Source organism: Pristiophorus japonicus, chromosome 2 (genome assembly GCF_044704955.1).
Source record: "Pristiophorus japonicus isolate sPriJap1 chromosome 2, sPriJap1.hap1, whole genome shotgun sequence".
Classification (NCBI taxonomy): Eukaryota; Metazoa; Chordata; class Chondrichthyes; family Pristiophoridae; genus Pristiophorus; species Pristiophorus japonicus.
In genome coordinates, this window is record NC_091978.1 from 166,364,825 (window position 1) to 166,382,439 (window position 17,615).

Here is a 17,615-nt window from a genome sequence, read left to right on the forward strand (position 1 = left end):
CATCGGGTGCAATCCAAAGATTACTACCTTTGAGGTCCTGCTTTTTAATCTCTCTCCTAGCTCCTTAAAATCTGCCTACAGGACCTCATCCCTCTTTCTGCCTATGTCATTGGTACTGCTGTAAAACTTGAAGTTTTCTCAACATTCAAAGATTCCCCCTCTGTTTGAAGAAACCCTAAGGAAGGATCATTTAGGACTCACTTAAGATGAACTTTGGGATTTTAAAAGATGCATGGGTCTGCAAGAGAAAAGGGCTGCAAAGCCAGGGGACTACCAACCTCTGAAAAGACCAGTTTTTTGGGGTATTGGAGTTGTCTGGGATATTAGAGCTAAACAAATTGTCTGGGGAACTGTGTAAACTCAAAAAACTCGGCTCCCCAAGAGACATTAACATTTCAACAATTGACCCAGAGATAGCCAGCTATAGCTCTAGGCATGAAACCCATCCAGCACATGCATAATGTTAATCACTTTTCCGGCCTGCATGGAAAACCCAGGCCTAGGCAGACAATGTAAACAACAAAACTAATTTTTACAATCACAACTCGAATCCAACAGATCGACACATCCTAAACAAGTTATCGTTAACGAGTCCGGCAAATTTTAACAAAGAGTTATCAAGCCCACCAAAACTAAGACAAAGAATCGGGTTTGATTTGGCGCGCAGATTAGAAAGGCTCTCAAAGTATAATTGAGGCCCTGTTTTACGGGTTAAGGAGCCTTCTGATGAGCCTTCTGAGCAACTAAGAACCTCCACTGCACTATCGGGCTCTTGAGCGACCACCGCTCCATCAGCATCTTTGGCCTCGACAGTACTCCTGGGTTACACTGCTCTGCTACCGAAGAAGAAGGAAGAACACCATCAAAAAGGCAGAGAAAAGCAGTTCCCAGTGACTTCGGACATCTCCAACTCATCACGGCAACAACTGACCATAGCCAATGTGGTAACATCGAACCTCCTCGATCGACGAATCCTAAGAAAGAAACTACTCGAGAAGAAACCGAAGATTCGAAAGTTTTCCACTCTACAATCTATTCCTGGCTAACAATGGGCGAAACATTACCTAAAGTAATCCAAAGCCCTACTCCTACAAGAAAAAAGTGGGTACTCACCCCATAAATCCAAACCGCACCTTACCGCATCAGCGGACTCAACCCAACTGAAGACTATGCAGCAAGAAGTCTTCCACGACGTTCGGGGTACGGCAAGCAGAAACTACCATGTCCAGCGAACCCTGAAACTGCGAACCACTGCTAACTGTCAATAAGAGGATTGGTGAGCATTATCCCTGTTGCCCTAGAGTTTAACCTAGTCAGATTTAGGCATTGGGAGGTGTATTATTTTCTGTAACCCACTTTGGATGTGTAATAAAGTGTTCTTTATTTTAGAGATTGTAAGTTTTGACATTGTACTTTTCTTTCCTGAATAAAATCAAAGTTTCTTGCACCAAAACCAGTTGTCTGCTGCACTTTGTCACATCTCCAAATAAATCCAAAGTCTAGAACCCAGGGAGTGGGAGCGATTCGAACCGCTCAGAAGGTCAGAAGTGAACCTGACCCCCACACCATCCCCTACACCGCTATGGACCAGGACCTCTGTCTGTTCACCCTCCCCCCTCCGAATGTACTGTAGCCGTTCAGTGGCATTCATGACCCTGGCACCAGGGAGGCAACATATCCTCCTGGAGTCACGTCTGCGGCCGCAGAAATGCCTGTCTGCTCCCCTAACTATCGATTCCCCTACTATTCTTGTTCTTCCACTCTTCTTCGTCCCCCGCTGTAAAGCTGAGCCACCCGTGGTGCCGTGGACTTGGCTCTGGCTGCATTCCCCAGAGGAACTATCATCCCCACTAGTACTCAGAACAGAATACTGGTTGGAGAGCGAGATGCGCTCAGGGAACTCGTGCACTCCCTGCCTGTTCTCCTCTTCTGTCTGGCAGTTACCCATTCCCTCTCTGCCTGCACACTCTTAAGCTGTGGGGTGACCACTTCTAGAAACGTGCTATCCATGAAGTTCACAGCCTCGCGGATAGACTGCAGTGACTCCAGCTGCCGCTCCAGCTCTGAAACCCGAAGCTCGAGTTGGCGTAGCTGGCGACACTCTCTGCACATTTGGTCATCCAGGCTACACAAAACATCCAGGACTTCCCACATGACACACGATATGCACGTCACAGGACTGAGCTGCTCTGCCATGCCTCTATTTAATAGACTAATAACTAACAACAGAGAAAAAGTTAAAACTTAAGTTACCAACTATTCACCAATTAACTCCTTCCCTTGTGCCAATATACAAACGGAATCGCCAAAAGTATGAAAGGGAATCCCCTTCTTTTATTGTATATAAAAACATAGAAAGATGGAAATACTCAGCGGGTCAGGCAGCATCTGTGGAGAGAGAAACAGAGTTAACGTTTCAGGTTGACGAAACAGTCCTCTACCAACCTGCACCCACCACACAGTATTGACCCCCTGATAATCAAAATCCTTGGACAACATAGATCATTTTCCATACCTCGGGAGCCTACTACCAACAAGGGCAGATCTCGATGAGGAAGTCCAACATCGCTTTCAGTGTACCAGTGCAGCTTTCGGTCGCCTGAGGAAGAGAGTGTTTAAAGACCAGGACCTCAAACCCAGCACCAAGCTCATGGTCTACAGAGCAGTAGTGATACCCGCCCTCTTATATGCTTCAGAGACATGGACTATGTACAGCAGGTACCTCAAAGCACTGGAGAGGTACCACCAACGCTGGCTCCGCAAGATCTTGCAAATCCATTGGCAGGATAGGCGCACCAACGTCATTGTTCTCGCTCAGGCCAACATTCCCAGCATCGAAGCACTGACCACACTCGATCAGCTCCATTGCACTAGCCACATCGTCCGCATGCCCAATACAAGACTCCCAAAACAAGTGCTCTACTCGGGGCTCCGACACAGCAAGCGAGCCCCAGGTGGGCAGAGGGAACGCTTCAAGGACACCCTCAAAGCCTCCTTGTAAAAATGCAACATCCCAACCGACACCTGGGAATCCCTGGCCCAAGACCGTTCAAAGTGGAGGAGAAGCATCCAGGAAGGCGCCGAACACCTCAAGTCTTTTCGCTGGGAGCAAGCGGAGGCCAACGCAAAGAGCGGAAGGAGCACACGGCAACCCAAGCATCCCACCCACCCGTCCCTTCAACCACCGTCTGCCCCACGTGTGACAGAGACTGTAGGTCCCGCATTGGACTCATCAGTCATCTGAGAACTCATTTTTAGTGTGGAAACAAGTCATCCTCGACTCCAAGGGACTACCTAAGAAGAAGAAGACTCTTTGCATGTCGGAGTCATCCACCCACGGGAAGCCTCCAACTGCAAATTTTCCACCTAATATATTCCACGCCATGAATGCTACATGTTAGAAGGGCTCTCTAGCCTTCTGGACAATTGGAGGAGGGGCGGGGGGAGATTTTGGTTGCGTCCCATTTGTGGTGTTAACTTTAAACTTTTTGAAAAGTTAGTGCCTGGTGAGATGGACTGCCAAATTCTGGAAAATTGGGCGTTTTCTTCTCCGAAAGGAAGGAGGGCGATATCTGAGGTGTAATGGCCTCAGTGAGGCACAGACACAATGCTATTGACAGTATTCTACCCAATTTCAGGTGACTTTCATTTAGCAATCAGCAGCCTCTCGTTTATTCCACTTATAAAGGGAATGTAATTTCAGGCAGTACCTGTTCATTTTCAACATTGCTGGACTTCACTCAGAGTTGCAAGCAACTTTTGACACGACTGCTTCAAATACTGCTACAAGGGCCACGCATTTCAATGAAGTGGCATTGGACACATTGGTGGTGGCAATGCAGAGAAGGAGGGATGTATTGTCTCCTCTATCTGGGAGAAAGCCAACACCGCAGGTTTTTAGGGCCATGTGGGGAGAGGTGGCCGTGGAGGTGAAGGCCAGCACTGTGGTCAACAGAACCACAACACAGTACTGGAAAAATTTCAACGACTTCATCGAAACATCGAAACATAGAAAATAGGTGCAGGAGCAGGCCATTCGGCCCTTCGAGCCTGCATCATCATTCAATATGATCATGCCTGATCATGCAACTTCAGTACCCCTCTCCTGCCTTCTTTCCATATCCCCTGATCCCTTTAGCCGTAAGGGCGACATCTAATTCCCTTTTGAATATATCCAACGAACTGGATTCAACAACTTTCTGTGGCTGAGAATTCCATAGGGTCACAATTCTCTGGGTGAAAAGATTTCTCCTCATCTCGGTCCTATATGACTTAACCCTTATCCTTAGACTGTGACCCCTGGTTCTGGACTTCCCCAACATCGGGAACATTCTTCCTGCAACAAACCTGTCCAATCCTATCATAATTTTATATGCTTCTATGAGATCCCCTCTCATTCTTCTAAATTCCAATGAATATAAGCCTAGCCGATCCAGTCTTTCCTTATATGTCAGTCCTGCCATCCCAGGAATCAGTCTGGTGAACCTTCGCTGCACTCCCTCAATAGCAAGCACGTCCTTTCTCAGATTAGGAAACCAAAACTGTACACAATATTCAAGTTGTGGTCTCACCAAGCCCAACTGCAGTAAGACCTCCCTGCTCCTATACGCAAATCCTCTTGCTATGAAGGACAACATGCCATTTGCTTTCTTTACTGCCTGCTGAACCTGTATGCCAACCTTCAATGACTGATGTACCATGACACCCAAGTCTCGTTGCACCTCCCATTTTACTAATCTGTCACCATTCAGATAATAATCTGCCTTCCTGTTTTTGCCACCAAAGTGGATAACCTCACATTTATCCACATTATACTGCATCTGCCATGCCTTTGCCCACTCACCTAACCTGCCTAAGTCACTCTGCAGCCTCTTAGTATCCTCCTCACAGCTCACACCGCCACCCAGCTTAGTGTCGTCTGCAAACTGAGAGATATTACACTCAATTTCTTCATCTAAATCATTAATGTATATTGTAAAGAGCTGGGGTCCCAGCACTGAACCCTGCAGTACTCCACGAGTCACTGCCTGCCATTCTGAAAAGGACCCATTTATCCCGACTCTCTGCTTCCTGTCTGCCAACCAGTTCTCTATCCACAACAGTACATTACCCCCAATACCATGTGCTTTGATTTTGCACACCAATCTCTTGTGTGGGCCCTTGTCAAAAGCTTTTTGAAAGTCCAAATACACCACATCCATTGGTTCTCCCTTGTCCACTCTACTAGTTACATCCTCAAAAAATTCCAGAAGATTTGTCAAGCATGATTTCCCTTTCATAAATCCATGCTGACTTGGACCGATCCTGTCACTGCTTTCCAAATGTGATGCTATTTCATCTTTAATAATTGATTCCAACATTTTCCCCACTACTTATGTCAGGCTAACCAGTCTATAATTCCTTGTTTTCTCTCGCCCTCCTTTTTTAAACAGTGGTGTTACATGAGCTACCCTCCAGTCCATAGGAACTGATCCACAGTCGACAGACTGTTGGAAAATGATCACCAATGCATTCAATATTTCTATGGCCACTTTCTTAAGTACTCTGGGATGCTGACTATCAGGCCCCGGGGATTTATCGGCCTTCAAACCCATCAATTTCCCAAACACAATTTCCCGCTTTATAAGGATATCCTTCAGTTCCTCCTTCTCACTAGACCCTCGGTCCCCGCGTATTTCCGGAAAGCTATTTGTGTCTTCCTTCGTGAAAACAGAACCAAAGTATTTGTTTAACTTCCGCCATTTCTTTGTTCCCCATTATAAATTAACCTGAATCTGACTGAAAGGGACCTACATTTGTTTTCACTAATCTTTTTCTCTTTATATATCTATAGAAGCTTTTGCAGTCAGTTTTTATGTTCCCAACAAGCTTCCTCTCATACTCTATTTTCTCCCTCCTAATTAAACCCTTTGGTCCTCCTCTGCTGTATTACAAAATTCTCTCAGTCCTCAGGTTTGCTGCATTTTCTGGCCAAGTTATATGCCTCTTCCTTGGATTTAACACTATCCCTAATTTCCCTTTCTAGCCATGGTTGAGCCACCTTCCCTGTTTTATTTTTACTCCAGACAGGGATGCACAATTGTTGAAGTTCATCCATATGATCTTTAAATGTTTGCCATTGCCTATCCATCGTCAACCCTTTAAGTATCACTCGCCAGTCTATTCTAGCCAAGTTACATCTCATACCATCGAAGTTACCTTTCCCAAGTTCAGGACCCTAGTCTCTGATTTAACTGTGTCACTCTCCATCTTAATAAAGAATTCTACCATATTATGGTCACTTTTCCCCAAGGGGCCTCGCACAATAAGATTGTTAATTGGTCCTTTTTCATTACACATCATCCAGTATAGGATGGCCAGCCCTCTAGTTGGTTCCACGACATATTGGTCTGGAAAACCATCCCTAATACACTCCAGGAAATCCTCCTCCACCGCATTGCTACCAGTTTGGTTAGCCCAATATGTAGATTAAAGTCACCCATAATAACTGTTGTACCTTTATTGCACGCATTCCTAATTTCTTGTTTGATGCTGTCCCTATCCTCATTACTACTGTTTGGTGGTCTGTACACAACTCCCAATCGCGTTTTCTGCCCTTTGGTATTCCGTAGCTCCACCCATACAGATTCCACATCATCCAAGCTAATGTCCTTCCTTACTATTGCATTAATTTCCTCTTTAACCAGCAATGCCACGTCACCTCCTTTTCCTTTCTGTCTATTCTTCCTAAACGTTGAATACCCGTGGATGTTGAGTTCCCAGCCTTAGTCACCCTGGAGCCATGTCTCCATGATGCCAATTACATCATATCTGTTAACTGCTATCTGTGCAGTTAATTCATCCACCTTATTCCGAATACTCCTCGCATTGAGGCACAGAGCCTTCAGGCTTGTCTTTTTAACACCCTTTTCTCCTTTAGGATTTTGCTGTAATGTGGCCCTTTTTGCTTTTTGCCTTGGGTTTCTCTGCCCTCCACTTTTATTTTTCTTCTTTCTATCTTTTGTTTCTATCCCCATTCTACTTCCCTCTGTCTCCCTTCATAGGTTCCCATCCCCCTGCTATATTAGTTTAACCCCTCCCCAACAGCACTAGCAAACACTCCCCCTAGGATATTGGTTCCGGTCCTGCCCAGGTGCAGACCGTCTGGTTTGTACTGGTCCCTCCTCCCCCAGAACCGGTTCTAATAACCCAGGAATTTGAATCTCTCCCTTCTGCACCACTGCTCAAGCCACGTATTCATCTGAGCTATCCTGCGATTCCTGCTCTGACTAGCACGTGGCACTGGTAGCAATCCTGAGATTACTACTTTTGAGTTCCTACTTTTTAATTTAGCTCCTAGCTCCCTAAGTTCGTCTTGTAGGACCTCATCATATTTTTTACCTATATCGTTGGTACCTAAATGCACCACAACAACTGACTGTTTACCCTCCCCCTTCAAAATGTCCTGCACCCGCTCCGAGACATCCTTGACCCTTTCACCAGGGAGGCAACATACCATCCTGGAGTCTCGGTTGCGGCCACAGAAATGTCTATCTATTCCCCTTACAATTGAATCCCCTATCACTATAGCTCTCCCACTCATTTTCCTGCCCTCCTGTGCAGCATAGCCACCCACGGTGCCATGGACTTGGCTGCTGCTGCCTTCTCCTGATGAGTCATCCCCCTCAACAGTACCAAAGCCGTGTATCTTTTTTGCAGGGGGATGACCGCAGGGGACCCCTGCACTACCTTCCTTCTACTGCTCTTCCTGTTGGTCACCCATCCCCTATCTGGCTGTGTAACTTTTACCTGCGGTAAGACCAACTCAATAAACATGCTATTCATGTCATTCTCAGCATTATGGATGCTCCAGCCTGAATCCATCCGCAGCTCCAGTGCCGCAATGTGGGTCTGTCAGGAGCTGCAGTCGGATACACTTCCTGCATATGTAGTCATCAGAGACACTGGAAGCGTCCCTGATTTCCCACATAGTACAGGAGGAGCATAACATGTGTCTGAGCTCTCCTGCCATGACTTAACCACTAGATTAACTTAATTTGGAAACAATAATGCTAAAGGTTACTTACTGATAAAGAAAAGAAAAAGAAAAAACTACTCACTAATCACCAGCCAATTACTTACCCGCTTGGCTGTGACATCACCTTTCGATTTTTTCTACTTTTTTGCCTTCTCTCCCTGCTGCAGCTGCACCAGCTGGCCTATATAAGCCACTCCGACATCCCCAAACCTCTTGCTGTGATGTCACACTTAGTTTTCTTTTCCTCCCAGGTCGGGGAGTCAGCACTGGTGGGGAAAACAAGACAAAGCAACACCTCCCGCTCCCACTTGCCCGAACTCTCCCACTTACTAAACTCTTACCTTTGCACTCTCACCTGCCGCTGCACTCCAAGCAAGACTCTTTTTATACTGTTCCTGGTTGACTCACTAGCTTATTTAGGGAACCAGTTTTTACTAGCTGCCCAATTAACTAAGCTAGTTTGCTTGTTTGTCTCTGCTTAAACCTACAAGAATCCGATCTGTTTAATATTGCAGTTTTACTTAAACTTGTAATCTTATCCCTGCCCTTCTTGGGAACCATTACCCGATTACCCCACAGAAGGCAGACTGCCTGTATAGACATTTCATCTTTGTGCCGCTGGTATGGCTTTATCTCTTCCTGCATTTCCAATGGGACACTGGACCAGCTCCCATGAAGCACACATTTTTTTACTAGGGACAGTAAGGGGTCCTGGCTCGTCCAGGTTCTAATCTGTCGGGCTGTGACGGGTGATTGCTCACTCTCAAATGCTTCCATTATCATAACTAAATCTGTGGGCTGTGCCATTTCCACCCCCGTGGTGGGCAATGGCAGCCTACTGAGAGCATCGGCACAGTTTTCTGTTTCTGGCCTATGGCGAATGGCGTAGTTGTATGCAGACAGCGTGAGCGCCCATCTCTGGATGCAGGCCGATGCATTCGTATTTATCCCCTTACTTTGCGAAAAAAAGGATATCAGTGGCTTATGGTCAATTTCCAATTCAAATTTGAGCCCAAACAGATATTGATGCACTTTCTTTACCCCATAAACACATGCTAATGCTTCTTTTTCAATCATGCTGTAGGATCTCTCAGCCTTAGACAGACTTCTGGATGCATAAGCAACCGGTTGCAATTTCCCAGATTCATTAGCTTGTTGCAATACACACCCGACCCCGTACGACGACACGTCACATGCTTGTACCAAACGCTTACATGGATCATACAATTGTTTGAGCATAACAATTTTCTAGCTTTTACAAAGGCATTTGTTTGGCTTTTACCCCATATCCATTCATCTCCTTTACACAGTAAGGTGTTCAGTGGTTCTAACAGTGTGCTGAGACCCAGTAAGAAGTTACCAAAGTAGTTCAGGAGTCCTAGAAACGACCGCAGTTCCGTCACGTTCTGTGGTCTCGGTGCATTCTCGATTGCCTCCGTCTTCGAATTGGTGGGCCTGATGCCGTCCACCACGCTTCTTCTCCCCAGGAACTCCACTTCAGGCGCCAGGAAAATGCATTTTAACCTGAGCCCCATGTGGTTGAATCGACTAAGAACCTCCTCCAGGTTCTGCAGATGCTCGACTGTGTCCCGACCTGTAACCAAGATGTCGTCCTGGAAGACCACCATGCGCGGGATCGACTTCAGTAAGCTTTCCATGTTTCTCTGGAATATCGCCATGGCTGATTGAATCCCAAATGGGCGTCTGTTGTAAATGAAGAAACCTTTGTGCGTGTTGATGTAGGTGAGGCCCTTTGATGATTCCTCCAGCTCCTGCATCATTTAGGCTGGGGCCAACTGCAGCTTCGTGAATGTCTTTCCTCCCGCCAGCGTCGCAAAAAAGGTCGTCTGCCTTTGGTCGTGGGTATTGATCCTTCAGGGAAAAACAATTGATAATTACTTTGTAATCACCACAGATTCTGACGGTGCCGTCTCCCTTGAGGACTGGAACAATCAGACTAGCCCACTCATTAAATTCGATCGGCGAAATGATGCCCTCTCATTCCAGCTGGTCCAGCTCGATCTCCACCCTCTCTCTCATCATGCATGGTACTGCTTTCGCTTTGTGATGGATGGGTCGTGCACCCGAAATTAGGTGGATCTGCACTTTTGCTCCTTGGAACTTCCCGATGCCTGGTTCGAACAGCGAAGGGAACTTGTTTAAGACCCGGGCAGACGAAGTGTCTTCAACGGACGAGAGCACTTGGCGTGTCCCAGTTCCAGTGTATCTTTCCCAGCCAGCTCCTGCTGAGCAGAGTGGGACCATCGCCCGGTACCACCCAGAATGGTAGCTTGTGCACCGCTCCATCGTAGGAGACCTTTACAGTAGCACTGCCGATTACGGGAATCAATTCCTTTGTGTAAGTTCTCAGCTTGTGCGAATGGGAGTCAGGACTGGCCTTGAGGCCTTGCTGCACCACAATTTATTGAAAGTCTTTTTGCTCGTAATGGACTGGCTCGCTCCCGTGTCCAGCTCCATTGACACCGATAGTCCATTTAATTCAACCTTCCGCATTATCGGGGGACACTTTGTGGTAAATGTGTGCACCCCATATACCTCTGCCTCCTCGGTCTGAGGCTCTGGTTCATCGTGATCCACCGTGGATCTGTCCTCCTCTGTAACATTGTGATTTGCAGGATTAGCAGGGTTTGCAGCTCACCTGCACATACGTTGGAGGTGTCACATTGTTCCAAAGCCCTTGCAAACGTATCCTTTGAAGCGACATGAATGGAAACAATGATCACCCCCGCAGCGCCAACAAGGTGTTAATGGCCTTGCATTCATCACCCTTGATGGTGGATTCTGAGACATCTGCGGACGTGTAGCTGCAGGTATGTGTGACCTGCCCTGTTTGTTATGATTCGAAAACAGCATCACATTGTTCACAGTACTTGTAGCAGCACTCGTGTGCTGAGAGATTTGCTTGGTATTGTCACTGGTGGCAATGAACGCCTGGGCTATCGCTATGGCTTTACTCAAGGTTGGGGTCTTTACAGTCAAAAGTTTGTGAAGTATCACTTCATGGTCAATGCCAAGTATGAAGAAATCCCTGAGCATGTGCTCCAAATGTCCTTCAAATTTGCAATGTCCTGCAAGGCGTCTCAGCTCGGCAACATAGCTCGCCACTTGCTGGCCTTCAGATCTTTTATTGGTGTAGAACCGGTACCTCACCATCAGAACGTTTCCTTCGGGTTCAGGTGCTCCCAGACCAGTGTGCACAAATCACCATAACGATTTCTCTGTGGGTTTCGCTGGAGCAAGCAGATTTTTCATGAGGCCATACGTTGCTGCCCCGCAAATGGTGAGGAGAATTGCCCTTCGTTTGGCAGCATTCGCTTCTCCTTCCAGCTCGTTGGCCACAAAGTATTGGTCGAGTTGCTCCAAGAAGGTTTCCCAATCATCTCCCTCTGAAAGTTTCTCCAGGATGCCCACTGTTCTCTGCATCGTTGAGCTCGTCATCTGTATCTCGTCACCAGTTGTTATGTATGAATAAAGAATCTGACTAGATACTGTGAGCTCAAAGTAAAGTGTGACCTTAGTCTTTTATTGCAGATCTCCAGAGTGCCTCTCTAGCCTGTGAGACCTCCTTAAGTACAGGTGCTCTCAAGGGATTGTGTGATCCCTTGGAACTCCAGGTGGTAAGCCCTCTGGTGGCTACACACGGTATGTACAAGTTTACATATATAACAGCTCATCGAAGCATTTGGGGGGCATATCCTGACAGTTGGCCACCATGGCCGAGTACATTCTGCAGATGGCGGAGGCCCTAGATGCGATAGCTAGGAACACTGCTGCCACAGGCACTCCACTCCTAGTTTCCGCAGCGCCACTGCGAACGACAGATGAGACCAAGGACCAAGATCCTGCTTCTGCATCAGAGAATGTTGTCCCCTCGGCATCCCCCACTCCCGTGCAACGACCGCATCTGCCTTCATCCCCCCCAATGAGTCACCGCCTGAGGAGCTCCTCGGCCAGGTGCCGTGGAACAAGGAGGAGAAGGGGTAGAGGTGGGGAGAAGAAGGAGAGGGAGGAAGGAAAGTGAGGTGCATGTCTGCAGGTGATGGCTGTGTTATATCTCCATCTGGGTGTGTGCAATTTGTTGCAATGTATGGGGGCTGGGGACCACGCTCCTGCTTTGCCTTTGTATTCTGCGTTGCTGGACATGTTGAACATGTGATTGATGTCAATAGTGGAAAAAGTGGGTTGTGGACAGGGGTTGGGTGTTATTGCCTGTGATACTTAAGATTTCAGACAATGTTGGTATAACATTTTTGTTATTGAACATAACCTTGTTGCGCATTGTCTCAGATAGCTGGACCGTTACACACTGGTGATTCCTTAACATGAAAGGGATAAATATAACTTAACATTAATCAACGTAAACTTTAACTAGCACCAAGATGATGGGCACCATTGATGTCTGAGCTGCACACACGCAGCAGTGTGTCAGCGTTGTCACTCATCATCAATGCTCTTTCAGGCAAATCGTTCTGATTTCAGCTCCTCACGTAAGAGTAGGATTTAAACATGCCAGCCACACCGCTGGCATTCGTTCAGAACAGTTCCACTTTTTGTGGGCGGTTTTGTGGGTGATTTGTGTGCGAGGTGGGGAAAATGATGGTGGGCGATCTCCTGGGCGTTAGTTTCGCTAAATGTGCTCTTTACGACAAAAAAATGTGGGCGGACGGTATTATTGAATTTCGGCATTACTTCTGTGTGGAAAGTAACGCTGGGCGATATTATGAGCGTTGATTTCGCCCATTCTGATGATTCTGCCCCAAAAAAGTGGGCGGGCAGTAATATTTTTTCCCAGCGTTAACCACATGGGGAAAGTAATGCTTGGCGATAAGTTTTCTAAAAATGCCCGTCAGTTTCCATTTTATGCCAAAATGGGCAATATATGGGTGTTATATGTAATTTCAGCAGTAAAATGGGCAATAAATCGGCGTTAAGCATGCAAAAAAAGTGGAGGTTCTAGCCCATAGTCCCCTAGTTTTAGTTCCCCCGATGAGTGAAAATATCCTCGCTGCAAACACCTTGTCGAGCCCCCTCATTATCTTATAAGTTTCAATAAGATCACCTCTCATTCTTCTGAACTCCAATGTGTATAGGCCCAACCTACTCAACCTATCCTCGTAAGTCAACCCCCTCATCTCCGGAATCAACCTAGTGAACCTTCTCTGAACAGTCTCCAATGCAAGTATATCCTTCCTTAAATATGGAAACCAAAACTGTAGACAGTACTCTCGGTGTGGCCTCACCAATACCCTGCACAGTTGTAGGACTTCTTTGTTTTTATACTCTATCCCCCTTACAATAAAGGCCAACATTCCATTTGCCTTCCTGATTATTTGCTGCACCTGCATACTAACTTTTTGTGTTTCATGCACAAGGACCCCCAGGTCTCTCTGTACTGTAGCACTTTGCAATTTTTCTTCATTTCAATTATAATTTGCTTTTCTATTATTTCTGCCAAAGTGGATAACCTCACATTTTGCCACATTATACTCCATCTGCCAAATTTTTGCCCACTCACTTAGCCTGTCTATATCACTTTGCACATTTTTTGTGTCCTCCTCACAATTTGCTTTCCCACCCATCTTTGTATCATCAGCACGATGGACCACGACGAATAATAGCACATTGCATCAACCAAAGTGTAGCTGATGGAGACATCCCCATGAACCGAAGCATGGCTATCCCATGCAGTATTTAACATTTAGCAAAGCCAGATTGTGGAATTTGCAAGACTTACCCTCTCCCTCGAGTGTGGGCCCAACTTGTGCAGTGGTGATTGCTTTTCTCCAGGCAGGACCTATCAAAATAGTGACCTGTCTTCCAAGGGTGTCAGTGGGTGCAGATTTGCGAGGCCTCCTCCTGCTCGAGTTCTTTCCCTTTTGTTGTGTGCCACCTTCCTCTTGCAAAGATGAAAATATAACTTTTTAGAGAGGGTGTCTTTCTGCTAGGTGGGACATATACAGATGGTCACTTTTACAATTGCAATTCCAGTGAATAAATGAAAATATTACTTGCACTAACTACTTGACCAACTCGTGCCATCTGGCCTCAATTACAGTAACTAGTGGCTCTACTTCATTCTGTAAGAAATTCTTGGCCCTTGAACCGCATTGCATCTTGTACTGCAGCTCCGATTTTTCCAATGAAAATTAAAGTTCTCACACACAACTGGCTCTTTAAAAATGGCCGAATGCAGACTGGGAGCTGTGACCGGTCATGGCCCATAGCAGTCACGTCAAAAACTTCCTTTTTTTTTGCGCATGCACAGAAGGGGGTGGCATTGTTTTTTTGGTGCGAACATTAGGCTCCACCCCCTGAAACAAAATGACAGGCTGCGTGGCGCCAATTTCAATAAGTAGAACGGGGAAACTTGATGGTTACTTTTTTGGAGTAGTCGGGGCCAAAAAAAATGGGTGCAACTCTGGCAATACAGCAAAAAAATTGTATTGGGGAAAATTGAATTCACCCACACTAATTTGCACTTCCTTCTCAGTCCTTGTGCTGTTAGTTTCACATTCCTTCAATCTGTGTATCAGGGCAAGATGCACAGTTGCTTGCCCTGTCCACTCAGGTCCCAGATGCCCGGTTGCCCTCACTGCGATGTTATCAGCTTGTACTCTCAGCAACCTGCCATGCAAAAAATTACAAAGATGCCGTTGGATGCACTGGCACAGTAAATTATGGCCCAAGACCGAGTCAGCGTGAGTTGTGCTCAGGTTTGTGGAGTGACAATCTTATCAGTTGGATTGAGATTGAAACTCATGTAAAGAAAGAAAAGAAGAACCTGCGTTTTATACATCGCCTTTCACATCCCCAGGATGCCTCAAAGCACTTTACAGCCAATGAAGCAGATTTTTTTCCATCAATTTGAACTGAAATTCCAAGATGCAAGCACAATGTTCTAACTTATGGCATTGCCACTTTTGTCACTGTCTCTTGTTTTTCAAAACTGGACTCACATTTCCAAAACATTAACAGCAATGAAAAAAAAAATCCTTCAACGGCCCAATATCCTAACTAAGACCTATCGGGGCTGAAATTCAGCTCCCCAAAAAGGCCTCTTACTGCCAGAAAGCAGTGGCCAGGCTGCGGAGTCGAGTAGCTGCTGACCTTTGGTCCAATGGCTGCCGCCAGCGAAATTCAGCTCGGGGGTTTTTCTGGTGGTCCCCACTTCCGCCCCGCTGTGGCTGACCATCCTAAGTGCATCATCAAAGGGCGCACCGCCAATCTCCCGCACCTGCATCGCACCTCCTGCGAAATTTAGCTGCAAAAATCATAGCTCCGCTGTGCGGTGCCCCCGACAGCTTTTTCTGTTGGTGCGCCATGTTTTTTGTGTGTGAGCCATAGCAGTGCGGCAACCCTTCAACGGGAGAGCGCATTGCCATGGCCGCCATGTTTATTTTTGCCGTCCGACTTCCTGATTTGCCAGACAATTATGGCCCTGTTTTCAGCCGCACCCCCTCTTTGGTGCCAAGCCACTGGCCCAGCCGGAACCCTCCCTGGTGGTCCAATGGCCGAGCATAAATAATTGCTGGTTCTCTCCCCTGATGTTAGCACCACTCCGCCGCTGACTGACAGTGGCGGAGACTCCATTCTAACCCCACTTCCGCCCCTCTAGAGTACTTACCGCCGCACTTCCACTTCCATTATGGCCGACTTCCGGTCCGCTCCAAAAAAAATTGCCAAAGAGCTGAAGAGTCCACCTCGTCTGACGCGTCGGTAAAAACATTTTGAAAATGATAGGTGTGCCAGGTTTCCGGAGGGGGTGAATTTCTACTCCCTTTTTAAGGCTTTTGATCAGTCTGGGCTGCCAAGGACATCTGAAACAATTAATTTGTAAATTCATGGATTATTAACACAAGAACTTTATTGTAATCGGATGACAGGTCCAGTCATCTCAACTCATGTTTTGAAAAAAAACATTATTTTCTCCATCTGTTGCATTGCCATCGAGACTTGAATTATAGCTCTGCTAGTATGTAAAAAGTTTATCAATTATTCTAGAAATCGCAAATGTTAAATATTACACATAAATTCCAAAATGATTTTCCTGACATATTTGAAGGGACAGTGTTCCTGTTTTCCCACAGCAGGTTGGGCAGTTAATAACTGCTTTCCTCCGCACTGTGGGTGGCTCTGCTGCACAGGAGGGCAGGAAAAAGAGTGGGAGAGCTATAGTGATAGGGGATTCAATTGTAAGGGAAATAGATAGACGTTTCTGTGGCCACAACCGAGACTCCAGGATGATATGTTGCCTCCCTGGTGCAAGAGTCAAGGATGTCTCGGAGCGGGTGCAGGACATTCTGAAATGGGAGGGTGAACATCCAGTTGTCGTGGTGCATATAGGTACCAGCGATATAGATAAAAAAACTGGATGAGGTCCTACAAGGCGAATTTAGGGATCTAGGAGCTAAATTAAAAAGTAGGATCTCAAAAGTAGTAATCTCAGGATTGCTACCAATGCCAGGTGCTAGTCAGAGTAGGAATCACAGGATAGCTCAGATGAATACTTGGCTTGAGGAGTGCTGCAGAAGGGATGGATTCAAATTCCTGGGACATTGGAACCGGTTCTGGGGTAGGTGGGACCAGCACAAACCGGACAGTCTGCACCTACGCAGGACCGAACCAATGTACAAGGGGGAGTGTTTGCTAGTGCTGTTGGGGAGGAGTTAAACTAATATGGCAGGGGGATGGGAATCTATGCAGAGAGACTGAGGGAAGTAGAATTGGGATAGAAGCAAAAGATAGAAAGAAGAAAAGTAAAAGTGGAGGGCAGAGAAACCCAAGGCAAAAAGCAAAAAGGGCCACATTACAGCAAAATTCTAAAAGGGCAAAGTGTGTTGAAAAGACAAGCCTGAAGGCTCTGTGCCTCAATGCTAGGAATATTCGGAATAAGGTGGACGAATTAACTGCGCAGATAGCAGCTAACGGGTATGATGTAATTGGCATCACGGAGACATGGCACCAGGGTGACCAAGGCTGGGAACTTAACATCCGGGGTATTCAACATTTAGGAAGGATAGACAGAAAGGAAAAGGAGGCCGGGTGGCATTGCTGGTTAAAGAGGAAATTAATGCAATAGTAAGGAAGGACATTAGCTTGGATGATGTGGAATCGGTATGGGTTGAGATGCGGAATACCAAGGGGCAGAAAACGCTAGTGGGAGTTGTGTACAGGCCACCAAACAGTAGTAATGAGGATAGGGACAGCATCAAACAAGAAATTAGGGATGCATGCAATAAAGGTACAGCAGTTATCATGGGTGACTTTAATCTACATATTGATTGGGCTAACCAAACTGGTAGCAATACAGTGGAGGAGGATTTCCTGGAGTGTATTAGAGATAGTTTTCTACAACAATATGTCGAGGAACCAACCAGAGAGCTGACCATCCTCGTCTGGTTGATGTGTAATGAGAAAAGACTAATTAGCAATCTTGTTGTGCGAGACCTCTTGGGGAAGAGTGACCATAATATGGTATAATTCTTTATTAGGATGGAGAGTGACACAGTTAATTCAGAAACTAGGGTCCTGAACTTAAGGAAAGGTAACTTCGATGGTTTGAGGCATGAATTGGCTA